The 11,674-nt window shown below is 38.5% G+C and overlaps 1 pseudogene; it reads right to left on the bottom strand.

The window, feature by feature from the left end:
- Nucleotides 1-263: 263 nt before the first annotated feature.
- Nucleotides 264-981, bottom strand: LOC102817200 (annotated as a pseudogene).
- Nucleotides 982-11,674: the final 10,693 nt, after the last annotated feature.

Here is an 11,674-nt window from a genome sequence, read left to right as displayed (position 1 = left end):
GAAAGTTTCTTCTATTTGGGGGTCAATTCATAGCATGTGTCCAGTTGATACATTTAAAGTTGCTGATTTTGGGGGGTTGGGTGAGAGGTGGGATGAAAAGGCAAAAACAGTTTTTAAAAAACAACAACAGTAAAATAAGAGCACATCTTCAGAGTTCATTTAGAAGTCAGTATCCAAGGTAAAAGATTTATCTGTAGGACTTAATATCATTGACATCCTCTGATATTTACCTACTCTCTTCTCAAACTATGCAGTCAATTGAGCTAGAATATTGGTGCAAAAGAATTAAAAAAAGATTCTTCCACTGCTGCAATCCCCAATCCAGCTTCTTTGTCCAGCTTCTTTGTCCCCAATCCAGCGCAAGGCCTAATCTGCCTTCTTCTTCACACAAGATATTGTTTCAATGGCATCAAAGACAAATTCCTTTTCCTTGTAATCTTTAATGTAAGTGTCATTACAGATACTATGTATTTCAGAATATATGTTATCCATGGTAATTTGGAAGCCAAAGAAACAGTGGGCTTCTGTAATCTGAGTTTCTTGGCTAAATCACTCCACTAAGTTTTCATTCACTATGCCATTCCTTGCTGCAAAGAACACCAGTGCATATGATATAAAGTATTTCTCCTCAGGCTTCAGGGCTTCCTAGTGCTGAATGTCCTCAGAAAGATCCACCTCCTCAGTGGTCCAAAAAGAAGCCTCAGCTTTCTTGTACATCTGGTAAATAGCATGGTATTCATTGGGAAAGATGACAAAGCCCCAATGATTTTCTCGCAGCAATGGTTCATGCTCTTTGGTGAAAGTAGGAAATTTTGTGTCCAGCTCCTGGAGGATCTTCCTTGTGACCTTGCTCGCCAGAATGCAGGTACTGCTGAGGGATGGAAGAATGTTCTCCTCTTCTGCCAGGCTAAGCCCTTTTATGACATAAAACTAGGGTTGCTGATGGTCAATGGTGCTGAGTAGGAAGTGAACTGAGAGCATGGTTCTGGCATAGGAATCTGTGTAGAAACAAGAGGAGATCACAGAAAACCTCAGAAACGGGGCCAAAAATCAGGCTGTTTGGACTACTGTGGCCCTGTGGTAAATTTTGAAATCAGGAAGTGAGAGACCTCCAACTTTGTCCTTCTTCATAAGCAGTACTTTGCTTATCTGAGTTTTCTTTCCCTTTCACATGAAGTTAATAAACATTTTTTTTCATCTCTTAAAAAGTATGTTGTTGGAATCTGAATTGGGATTGCCTTATACCTGTAGATTGCTCTGGGTAGTATTGGCATTTTTACAATATTTTCCCCTATCCATGTGTATGGTATATTCTTCCATTCTTGTAAATCCATTTTTATTTCTTATAGTCACTACTATAATATAATTTGTAATTTTCTTTATATAGGACTTTTGTTTTTCTGGTTAGATTTATTCCTAAATGTTTCATTCTTTGAGTGGCTATTACAAATGGTATTGTTTTCCTAATTTCCTTCTCAGATATGGTTTTATTTGTATAGAGAAATCCAACTGATTTTTTTTATGTTGCTCTTGTACCCTGTCATTTTGCTGATCTTCCAATGAATTTCTGTAGTTTTTTTACTAATTCTCTGGGATTTTCTATATATAATATCATTTCATCTGCAAATAGAAAGACTATTCCTCTTTGCCAATGTGGATGCTCTTAATTTTTCTTTCTTGCCTTATAGCTCTACCTAAGACTTTGAACACAATATTAAATAGTAGTTGTGATAAAGGGCATCCTTGGCTGGTTCCTGTTCACAAAGGACATGCTTTCAGTTTCTTTCCATTAGAGTGACGTTTTTGCCTCTTTTCCATTCATTTTGCCTCTATGCTCTTAATTATGTAGTGAAATTTTCCTTCAATTCCTACTTTGTTGAGTGCTGTTATCAGGAATGGTTGTTGGATTGTGCCAAATGCCTTTTCTGCATCAATCTATATAATCATGTGGTTCTTTTATATTATTTATTTATGTGGTGAATTACATTGATTGTTTTTCTATTATTGAACCATCCTTGCATCTCTGATTTGAATCTGGTTTGGTCATGGTGCATTATTTCTCAATATGTTGTTGAGTTCTACTGGCTAGGATTTTGTTGAAAATTTTGCTTCTATGTTCATGAGGTCTACAATTTTCTTTTTCGGTGATGTCCTTCCCTGGTTTTGGTATGAGGATTATACTTGCTTCATAGACCGTATATGCTTGGTACACTTTTTTTCCATCATTTAATTTTTAATCTATTCCTGTGTGTGTGTTCCATGTGTCTCTTGTAGACAACATATTGAAGGATCCTGTTTTCTTACCAAGTCTGCTCATCTCCATGTCTTGACAGGTGCATTGACATTCAGTATAATTATCAATAAGTATGGATTAATTACTGTCATTATGCTGTTTGTTTCTTGAGGTGCTGCTGGTTTCTTTGTTCTGTAATCTTTCCTGTGCTGAATTCATTTTTTGGTTGTTCTTTTTCTTGTCAATTTCTTCATAGTTTTAATATTTCCTTAATTTTCCTGGACGTTCCTTTTCTTGATTTGATGTCAAGATGTATTAACTTTCTTTGAGGTTACCTTATATTTTATTAAGTTCTTCCTCTTTTTATTTGAGTGTGTTTAATTCTGAGACCTAACTCGCCTCCTCACCACCTGGGTCTCAATGAGTATACATTTCTTTCTTTTGCTTTGTAGCTGTCCTGAACATACACTGACCTCCCAGATCCCCAAATTTCATTCTCATAGTTTTGTTCTGCTCTGGATTCTTCCATCTCTGGATTGAGTTCCTGTGTTGTTTCCACGTAAGTCAATTTCTGGGTTTTGTCTGCTCTTGTTGGTTCTTGGTCCACCAATGGCTTATTAATAATACCCTTTTTCAACATTATAAATGATTAATATACACGTGAACGTCACCAGACAGAATACATAGGATTCCAATAGATTGCATCTATGGAAAGAGATGATGGAAAAGCTCTATATCTTCAGTTAAAATAAGGTCAGGAAGCAACTGTACAGTGAATCATTCATTGATCTTTTGCAAGTTCAGGTTTAATCTGAACTTAAATTAAAATAAGTTCATGAAAAATTAGTCCACCAGGGTAAACCTCTTTCTAAGACTGAAATCAAAGAGAACACACAAGCAGTCTTGTAACCTTGCTGGTGACTGCCCTGGTCAACTGGTGAGTGGAATTGTGGGAAATGTAGCAATGGGCTTAGATTGGCCATGCTCCATAGACACACCTTGAGTTGAGAAAGAGAAGAGGATGTGTTGACTGATTTGAAGTTCAGGGATATGTGTGAGCTCCCAATCCCAAGAACACTAATCTTGTCACTGGGAGTTAGAGTTAAGAGTGAATTGATCAGCAGGTCTGAAGATGGGGAGGCATGCAAGAATTCCCAAACTTTCAGATAGCACCCATTTGACCAAACTTGAATCGTTTCCTGACCAGAATTCGAACAGATGAAGATAAAGAAGTATGATACAGGAAGCAAGCATAAATTGCTACAACCTGATCAACTGGACCTTTGCTTATGGATGAAATTGCCCAAAATTCAAACGTAAAGGGAAGAATTCTTCATATCAAGGGCAAAGTGTGCCTCCTCAGTACACAGGGTTGATAGTGATGGGTAACTTAAACTCTGGCTATCGAAATGTGGGGATGGGGAGGAGGATATAAATGCATAAAGTGATTGACTTACAAGCTTTCATGAGATTGCTTAGTGTTAGAAGAGGGAAGTAAGATTAAAAACCCCACTGAATAGTTTCCCTCTTGTCCATATGGGTCGAGTGATGAGGCGGAAAGGACTTATAATTCAATTGTAATTGTTATCAGGTCTAATGGTGATTGTAACAACTGTAAATGTAGAAGAGGTGTAACTAAAAGGGGGCCAGCATTTAATCTGTCATTTCAGGAACAGATGCTCTTAGGACCATCAAGAAGGAAGAGCATGAAAAATGGCAACAACAGAGATGGTGGCAGAGGTTATGACATAGAGAGACAGAGCAGCAGAGGACTATAGGCCCATGACCTGAGAAAGGCAGTGTGACTGTGGGCAGGAGGCTGGCTTGCAAAATGTGCCTTTTGGAAAATGAAATGAGTATATATTTTCAATGTAGCTCTGGTAGAGTAGTGGTCACAAATTGGGCTGTGAACCACAAGGTCAGCAGTTCGAAACAACCAGCTGCTGTGTGGGAGAAAGATGAGGCTTTCTGCTCCCGTATAGATTTACAGCCTTGGAAACCCTGTTCAGGGTCTCTATGGGTCGGCACCGACTCCATGGCACTTAACAACAACAACAATGTGTACATTTAATAAAAATGAAAAAGAAGTAAATACTGTTAGCTGATGGTTAATGGAGGGGATTGTAATTGTAATCATTGCAATGATTTGCTGAATGTAAAACTGATGTGCTGTCCTATAAATCCTCATTCACTCAAATCACAATAAAAGCTTTAAAACAAAACAAATAGAAAAAAAAATTAGTTTAGGATTTCCAGTTCCGGGGGCTACACCCAGGAGAGGAGGTAGGGAAAGCTCTGATGAGAAAGGAAGGGGATCTCACGAAGGAAACATTCATATACCAGACCCACGGCTTTTGGACTATCATAAAATCTAGTATTTCAGTCTTCAGAACTTGCATTTTTGAGAAATCACGCTGCTAAGGAAAAAACGGGCATTTTGGAAATCTCCCGCGGGATGCGGGGTCTCTCTGGCGACTGCAGAGTTTAGAGGGCAGGGCTAAGGCCAGCTGGTTCAGAAAGCAGCATTTCCAGCAGGAAGGGAAAAAAGGGGGACCTTGAACAAAAAAGACACAAGAAGTGACATAGCTCCCCCCCCCCCAAATCTCCCTGTCCTGGCTTAAGATCTCAGCAAAATCAGTTTACCCACGGCACAGAGAGATAAAACAGGCGGCGAGTTTTGACATCATTTGCCATCCACTGGCCCCAATCTGAAGCCCTGCATCTAAGCAGCCCTGCCCCAAATGTTCTGGCAGGACAGGGAACAGAAAAAGTTAGCCAAAGCTGCATCTCCACTCCAAAGAGGTGATTTCTGTCCATGTGTTTATATTACTTCTGCTTTTGGTCCTTTTGATCACACATCTTTCCCGGAGGTGGGAGCTTTTCCTCCTTACCTAACCTAAGAAGAAGCAGCAATCATGGCCATATAGCCAAGCTATAAGCAAACAACATAATACTACACCACTAAGACAAGACCCAACAACACCTGCTACGCATTACAGACAATAAGGGAAGCCCATCTCCTGATCATATTAATAATAATAATAATAATAATAATAACCATGACCAATAAGAAACAATCTACTTTATCGAAACACATCCAAAACCAGAAGAGAGCAGCAGATGCAAATGAGCTGGAGACAGACAAAAGCTTTATAGAGGAGGAGAAGCAGGTTAAGGATATGACTGAGAGGGAATTCAGAAGAATGATATGGAAACAAATTCAAATACACTGAAAAGGGGTCAAGGAAAATAAGGAAGAAGTAAGGAAAATACTGCAGGAACAATCAAATAAGATTGACACAGCATTGGAAACAATTCAAAACCTTCAAAAAGATATACAGGGGATCAATAATAAGATATAAGAAATAGACAATAGGCTGAAAGGGGAAAGGAGCAGACTAGAAGAGATGAAAGCCAGAACTAGTGAACTAGAAGACAAATCTCTCAATACTGCCAAGGTAGAAGAGAAAGCGGCAAAAAGGATTAAAGAATCTGAAGACAGTCTAAGATTCATGCTGGATAACATGAAAAGGAATAATGTAAGAATTATTGGCATTCCGGAACAAGAAGAAGCAGAGAAATACACAGAGAAGATAGTTGTAGAGCTTCTGGAAGGAAATTTCCCTAACATCTTGAAAGACGAGAAGATAAACATTCAAGAAGCCCAACGTAACCCAGGAAGGAGAGACACCAAAAGAAAGTCTCTAAGACATATAATAATAAAGCTCTCCAAAATCAAAGACAAGAAACGAATTCTAAAAGTGGCCAGGGAGAAGTGAAATATAACTTATAAAGGCAAGCAAATTAGATTAAGCTCTGACTATTCAGAACAAACTATGCAGACAAGAAGGCAATGGGGAGACATATACAAAGCACCAAAAGAAAAAGAAAAAAAAACAAAACAAAACTGTCAACCAAGAATCGTCTATTCAGCAAAACTATCAAACAAAAATGGTGGTGCAATCAAAACATTCCAAGATAAACAGAATCTGAGAGATTTTATCAAAACCAACCCAGCACTTCAAAACATCCTAAAGCAAGTTCTGTGGACAGAGAACCGAAAAGAACAGAAAAAAACAGAGATTAACAGGTATGACAATACCACCTGGAACACAGCCAACAGATAGTGGAGTCCAGAACAGAAAGAGACTACTACAACAAACTCAAAGGAATGGGGAAATCAACTGTAGGCCAAAAACATATCAATTCAAAGAAGGGACAAATGCAGCAACGGAAGCCCAGCTGGTGGGGATGCCAGGTAAATTACAGGTTACAATGGAGTACCCTAAATGCAGAGAAAAGTTAGTAGACTACAAGGTAACCCCAAAGAAAGTTAACACTCCATAACATATCATAAAAACAAATTCCCAAGCAGAACAAGTGAACAGAGAAACTAGGAAGACTGACCAGAAACAACTCAAAGGACATAAAGCCAAGAAAGAAAGCAGAACCAAGAAACAAACAGCACCGCCAAAAAAGTAACATAATGACAGCAATCAATTCATACTTATCAATAATTACATTGAATGTCAATGGATTGAATGCACCAGTGAAGAGACAAAGAGTGGCAGAATGGATAAGAAAACAAGATCCATCAATATGCTGCCTGCAAGAGACATACCTTACACACAAAGACAAAAACAGACTAAAAGCTAAAGGTTCGAAAAAAATCTACCAAGCCAACAGCAGCAATAAACAAGCAGGAGTCACAATAATAATCTCCGACAAAGTAGACTTTAAGATAAAAACCAGCATAAGAGACAAAGAAGGACACTATCTCATGATCAAAGGGTCATTTGAGCAAGATGACATAACCATAATAAACATATATGTTCTCAAAGAAAGAGCACCAAGATACGTAAAGTAAACCTTAATGGAATTGAAGAAAAAAATATAAATCCACAATTCTAGTGGAAGATTTCAACACACCACTCTCAAAAAGGAATAGAACAACCAGAAAGAAACTCGATAATGCTACATAGGAACTTAACAACACAATCAACCAACTTGACCTCATAGATGTATACAGAGCATTCTATCCAACAACGGCACAATACACATTCTTCTCTAGTGTGCATGGAACATTTTCCAGAATTGACCACGTATTAGGTCACAAAGCAAGCCTCCATAAATTCAAAATCATTAAAATTCTACAGAGCATCTTCTCAGACCACAATGCTATAAAACTAGAAATCAACAATTAGAAGGCCAAAACAATAAAGTCGAATATATGGAAACTGAACAACACCCTGCTGAAAAGAAGGGTAAAAGAAGAAATTAAACGTGAATTCACAAAGTTTCTAGAAACAAACGAGAATGAAAACACAACATCCAAAAACTTTGTGACATGGCATAAGCAGTCCTGAGAAGACAATTTATTGCAATAAATGCACACATCCAAAAAGAGAAAAGAGCCAAAATCAACACATTAACACAGCATCTTCAACAGTTAGAGGGAGACCAGCAGAGGGAATCTACAGTCACCAAAAGAAGGGAAATAATAAAGATAAGAGCAGAAATAAATGAGATGGAAAACCAAAAAACTGTAGAAAGAATCAACAGAACAAGAAGCTGGTTCTTTGAAAGGATTAATAAAATTGACAAACCATTGGCAAAACTAACTAAAGAAAAGAGGGAGAGGACACAAATAAATCGCATTAGAAACCACACAGGGGAAGTTACAACAGAACAAAATGAAATAAAAAAGATAATAACCGAATACTATGAAGAGCTGTACTCCAACAAATTTGAAAATGTGGATGAGATGGATACATTTCTAGAAAAACATGACCTACCTAAAGTTACTCAGACTGAAGTAGAAAATTTGAACAAACCCATAATAAAAGAAGAAATTGACAAAGTAATCAAAAAACTCCCGACCAAAGAAAGCCAGGCCCTGATGGCTTCACGGGTGAGTTCTACCAAACATTCAGAGAAGAACGGTCACCAATTCTACCCAAATTATTCCAGAACATAGAAGAGGATGGAAAACTCCCTAATATTTTTTTTTTATGAAGCAAGCATAACCCTCATACCAAAACCAGGGAAAGACATCACTAAGAAAGAAAATTATGGAACAATATCCTCCATGAACATAGACGCAAAAATTCTCAACAAAATCCTAGCCATCAGAATCCAACAGCACATCAAAAAAAATAATACATCATGACCAAGTGGGTTTCATAAAAGGGATGCAAGGATGGTTCAACATCAGGAAAACAATCAGCGTAATCCATCATTTAAATAAGAAACAGGGAAAGAACCACATGACCATATCAATTGATGCAGAAAAGCTTTTGGCAAAATCCAACACCCATTCCTGATAAAAACACTCAACAAAGTAGGAATTGAAAGGAAATTCCTCAACATAATCAAGAGCATATATATAAAACCAAGAGCCTACATCATGCTCAACAGAAAGAAAATGAAATCCTTCTCCCTGCGAACAGGAAACAGAGAAGGATGCCCTTTATCACCGCTCCTATTCAATATTGTGCTGGAAGTTTTAGCCAGAGCTATAAGGCATGATAAAGAAATCAAAGGCATCTGAATTGGCAAAGAGGAAGTAAAACTCTCCTTATTTTCAGACAGTATTGTCCTATACATAGAAAACCCCAAACTCAGTAAAAAAAAAAAAACAAAAAAAAAAACAACTATTAGACCTCATCAAAAGATTCAGCAAAGTGGCAGGATATAAGATTAACATACAAAAATCAATTGGATTATAGCAATAGCAATAGCGATGAAAAGGACATTAGGAAAGCAATACCATTGACAATAGCCACGCAAAGGATGAAATACTTAGGAATAAACATAACCAGAGAAACAAAGGACTTATGCAAAGAAAATTACAAAGCACTACTACAAGAAACCAAAAGAGACCTACAGAAGTGGAAGAACATACCAGGTTCCTAGATAGGAAAACTCAACATCGTGAAAATGTCAATACTATCCAGAGCAATTTACACATACAATGCAATCCCAATCTGGATTACAACAACATTCTTCAAAGAGATGGAAAGGACAATTACTAAATTTATATGGAAAGGTAAGAGACCCAGGATAAGCAAAGCACTGCTTAAAAGGAAGAACAAGGTTGGCGGTCTCTCACTCCCTGATTTCAAACTTTACTACATGGCTATGGTGGTCAAAACAAAATGAAAGAGACATTGATTAATGGAACAGAATCGAGAATCCAGATAATAACCCAACCACTTATGGCCAAATGATTTTCAACAAAGTTCCTAGGCACATTGCATGGGGAAGAGACAGTCTCTTTAACAAATGGTGCTGGAAGAACTGGAAAGCAATTTGTAAAAAAGTGAAACAAGACCTTTGCCTTACACCCTGTACAAAAATGAACTCAACATGGATTAAAGATCTAAATGTGAATCCTAAAATTATGAAGATCATCAATTAAAAACTAGGGACAAATGTGAGGGCACTAATCCAGGGCATATACAAATTGCCACACATTTTGAAAAGTACATAGACAAAATAGATGCGTAGGACATACTAAAAATTAAAAACCTGTGTGCATCAAAAGACTTAACCAAGAGTAAAAAGGGAACCTACAGACTGGGAAAAAATCTTTTGCAATGACATATCAGATAATGGACTCATATCTAAAATATATAGGAAAATACTACACATCTACAAAATTAAGACAAATAACCCAATAAAGAAATGGGCACAGGATATGAACAGACACTTCACCAGGGAGGAGATCCGGGCAGCCAACAAACATTTGAAGAAATGTTCATGATCACTAGCCATTAGAGAGATGCAAATCAAAACAACAATGAGATCTCATCTCACACCAGCAATAACAGCAAAGATCAAAAAAGTTGAGGACAATAAATGCTGGCGGGGATGTGGAGAGACTGGGACACTCCTGCATTGCTGGTGGGACTGCAAAATGGTCCAACCTCTCTGGAAAGCAATATGGCGCTTCCTCAGAAGGTTGAAAAGAGAAATACCATTCGATCCAGCAATTCTTCTACTTGGTATTTACCCACAAGAAAAACGAGCCACAACACGGGTAGATGTATGCACACCAAAGTTCATAGCTGCACTATTTACAATAGCAAAAAGCTGGAGACAGCCAAAGTGCCCATCACCTGAAGAATGGATAAACAAACTGTGGTACATACACACAATGGAATATTATGTTACCTTGAAAAATAACAAGGAGCTACATGCCACTACCTAACATGGATGAACCTTAAGGACATTATGTTGAGTGAAATTATTCGGTCACAAAAGGAGAAATATGGCATAGGACCACTCCTGTAAAAGACTAAGAAAAAGAACCCATACTAATCCACCAAAGTGGGTTTTTAGCTGGTTACTGGGACGTAGGGGTAGGGCTAGGGGAGGGAGGGGTAGTTGGAGCACAGAGAAAGGAATAGACACAGGAAAGTTTGGGCATTGGGGAGGGGTGCAATATACAAGAAGGGAGAGGGGAATGGAGGAACAAAGCATATGGAAGAACAATTAGGCATGTTTGAATGGGCTAAATAGGACAGAGGTAAATAATGATGTAGGCACAACCTTGGAACAACAGGGCTCTGGGATACAGAGATTGGGACATGGCTGGCAGGGGGAAAAGGGAGGAATAATGTTAAGATGCTTGGCTGTCTTTTGAATCTGGGTTTTCAGTGCATTATATTATAAAATAGACACTGGAGGGGGAGAGAAAGGAATAGCCAGAAATATCACCACAGAAAGCTTGTAAGTCTGTCTTCTGCCTATTACTGATTGGAATCCCTAAAGTGAGGCTACAACGTGCCCAGTGAAGGAGGTTTCCTGAGAAGCCTCTGCATTACATAAGACTATAGGTGGAAGCCTGAACCACATCCAGACCTTCAGAGATGGGAAATTTCCACTTGTAAGAGCAAGCAGACCAGCACGGAGCAACTAGAAAAACAGAAGATACTTCTTGAAAGAAAGACATACAGGAAAAATACAAAACAATAGAGGCAGACCGACTCTTACTACAAGAACAAGCAAGTTGCCTGCCCAGGAGACATCAAGGCAAGTGGTCAGATCCCCTCAGTGCAAATCCTCTTCCAAGACTAAGACGCAATGGGAATACACACTCTGATTGGCGACCACACATGTCACCCATAACGGGAAGTGAGGGAAAAACAGCAATGAAGCGGTGAGCTAAGTCCTACAACATTCAATAGACTCTTGTCAATCCAGGTGGAGACCTGGTTGGCCAGCAGTGTGGCAAGACCTGGGGACTCATGGTCTCAGAGTCAGTGACAACAGTCACAGAGGATTAGAGTGGAAAGGGAAGTGTCCAGCTGATAAGAAGAGAACAGATAGAAGCAAGAACACCCACATGTGTAGATAATATCCATTTGACCTGGCTCCAATGACTGGATGATCAGAGTTCAACCCAAAGAAGAAAGAAGAGGAAAAAAAGCGTCATCT

This window comes from Chrysochloris asiatica, unplaced genomic scaffold, assembly GCF_000296735.1.
Source record: "Chrysochloris asiatica unplaced genomic scaffold, ChrAsi1.0 scaffold00201, whole genome shotgun sequence".
NCBI lineage: Eukaryota > Metazoa > Chordata > Mammalia > Afrosoricida > Chrysochloridae > Chrysochloris > Chrysochloris asiatica.
This window is presented reverse-complemented; position numbering and strand designations above follow the sequence as displayed.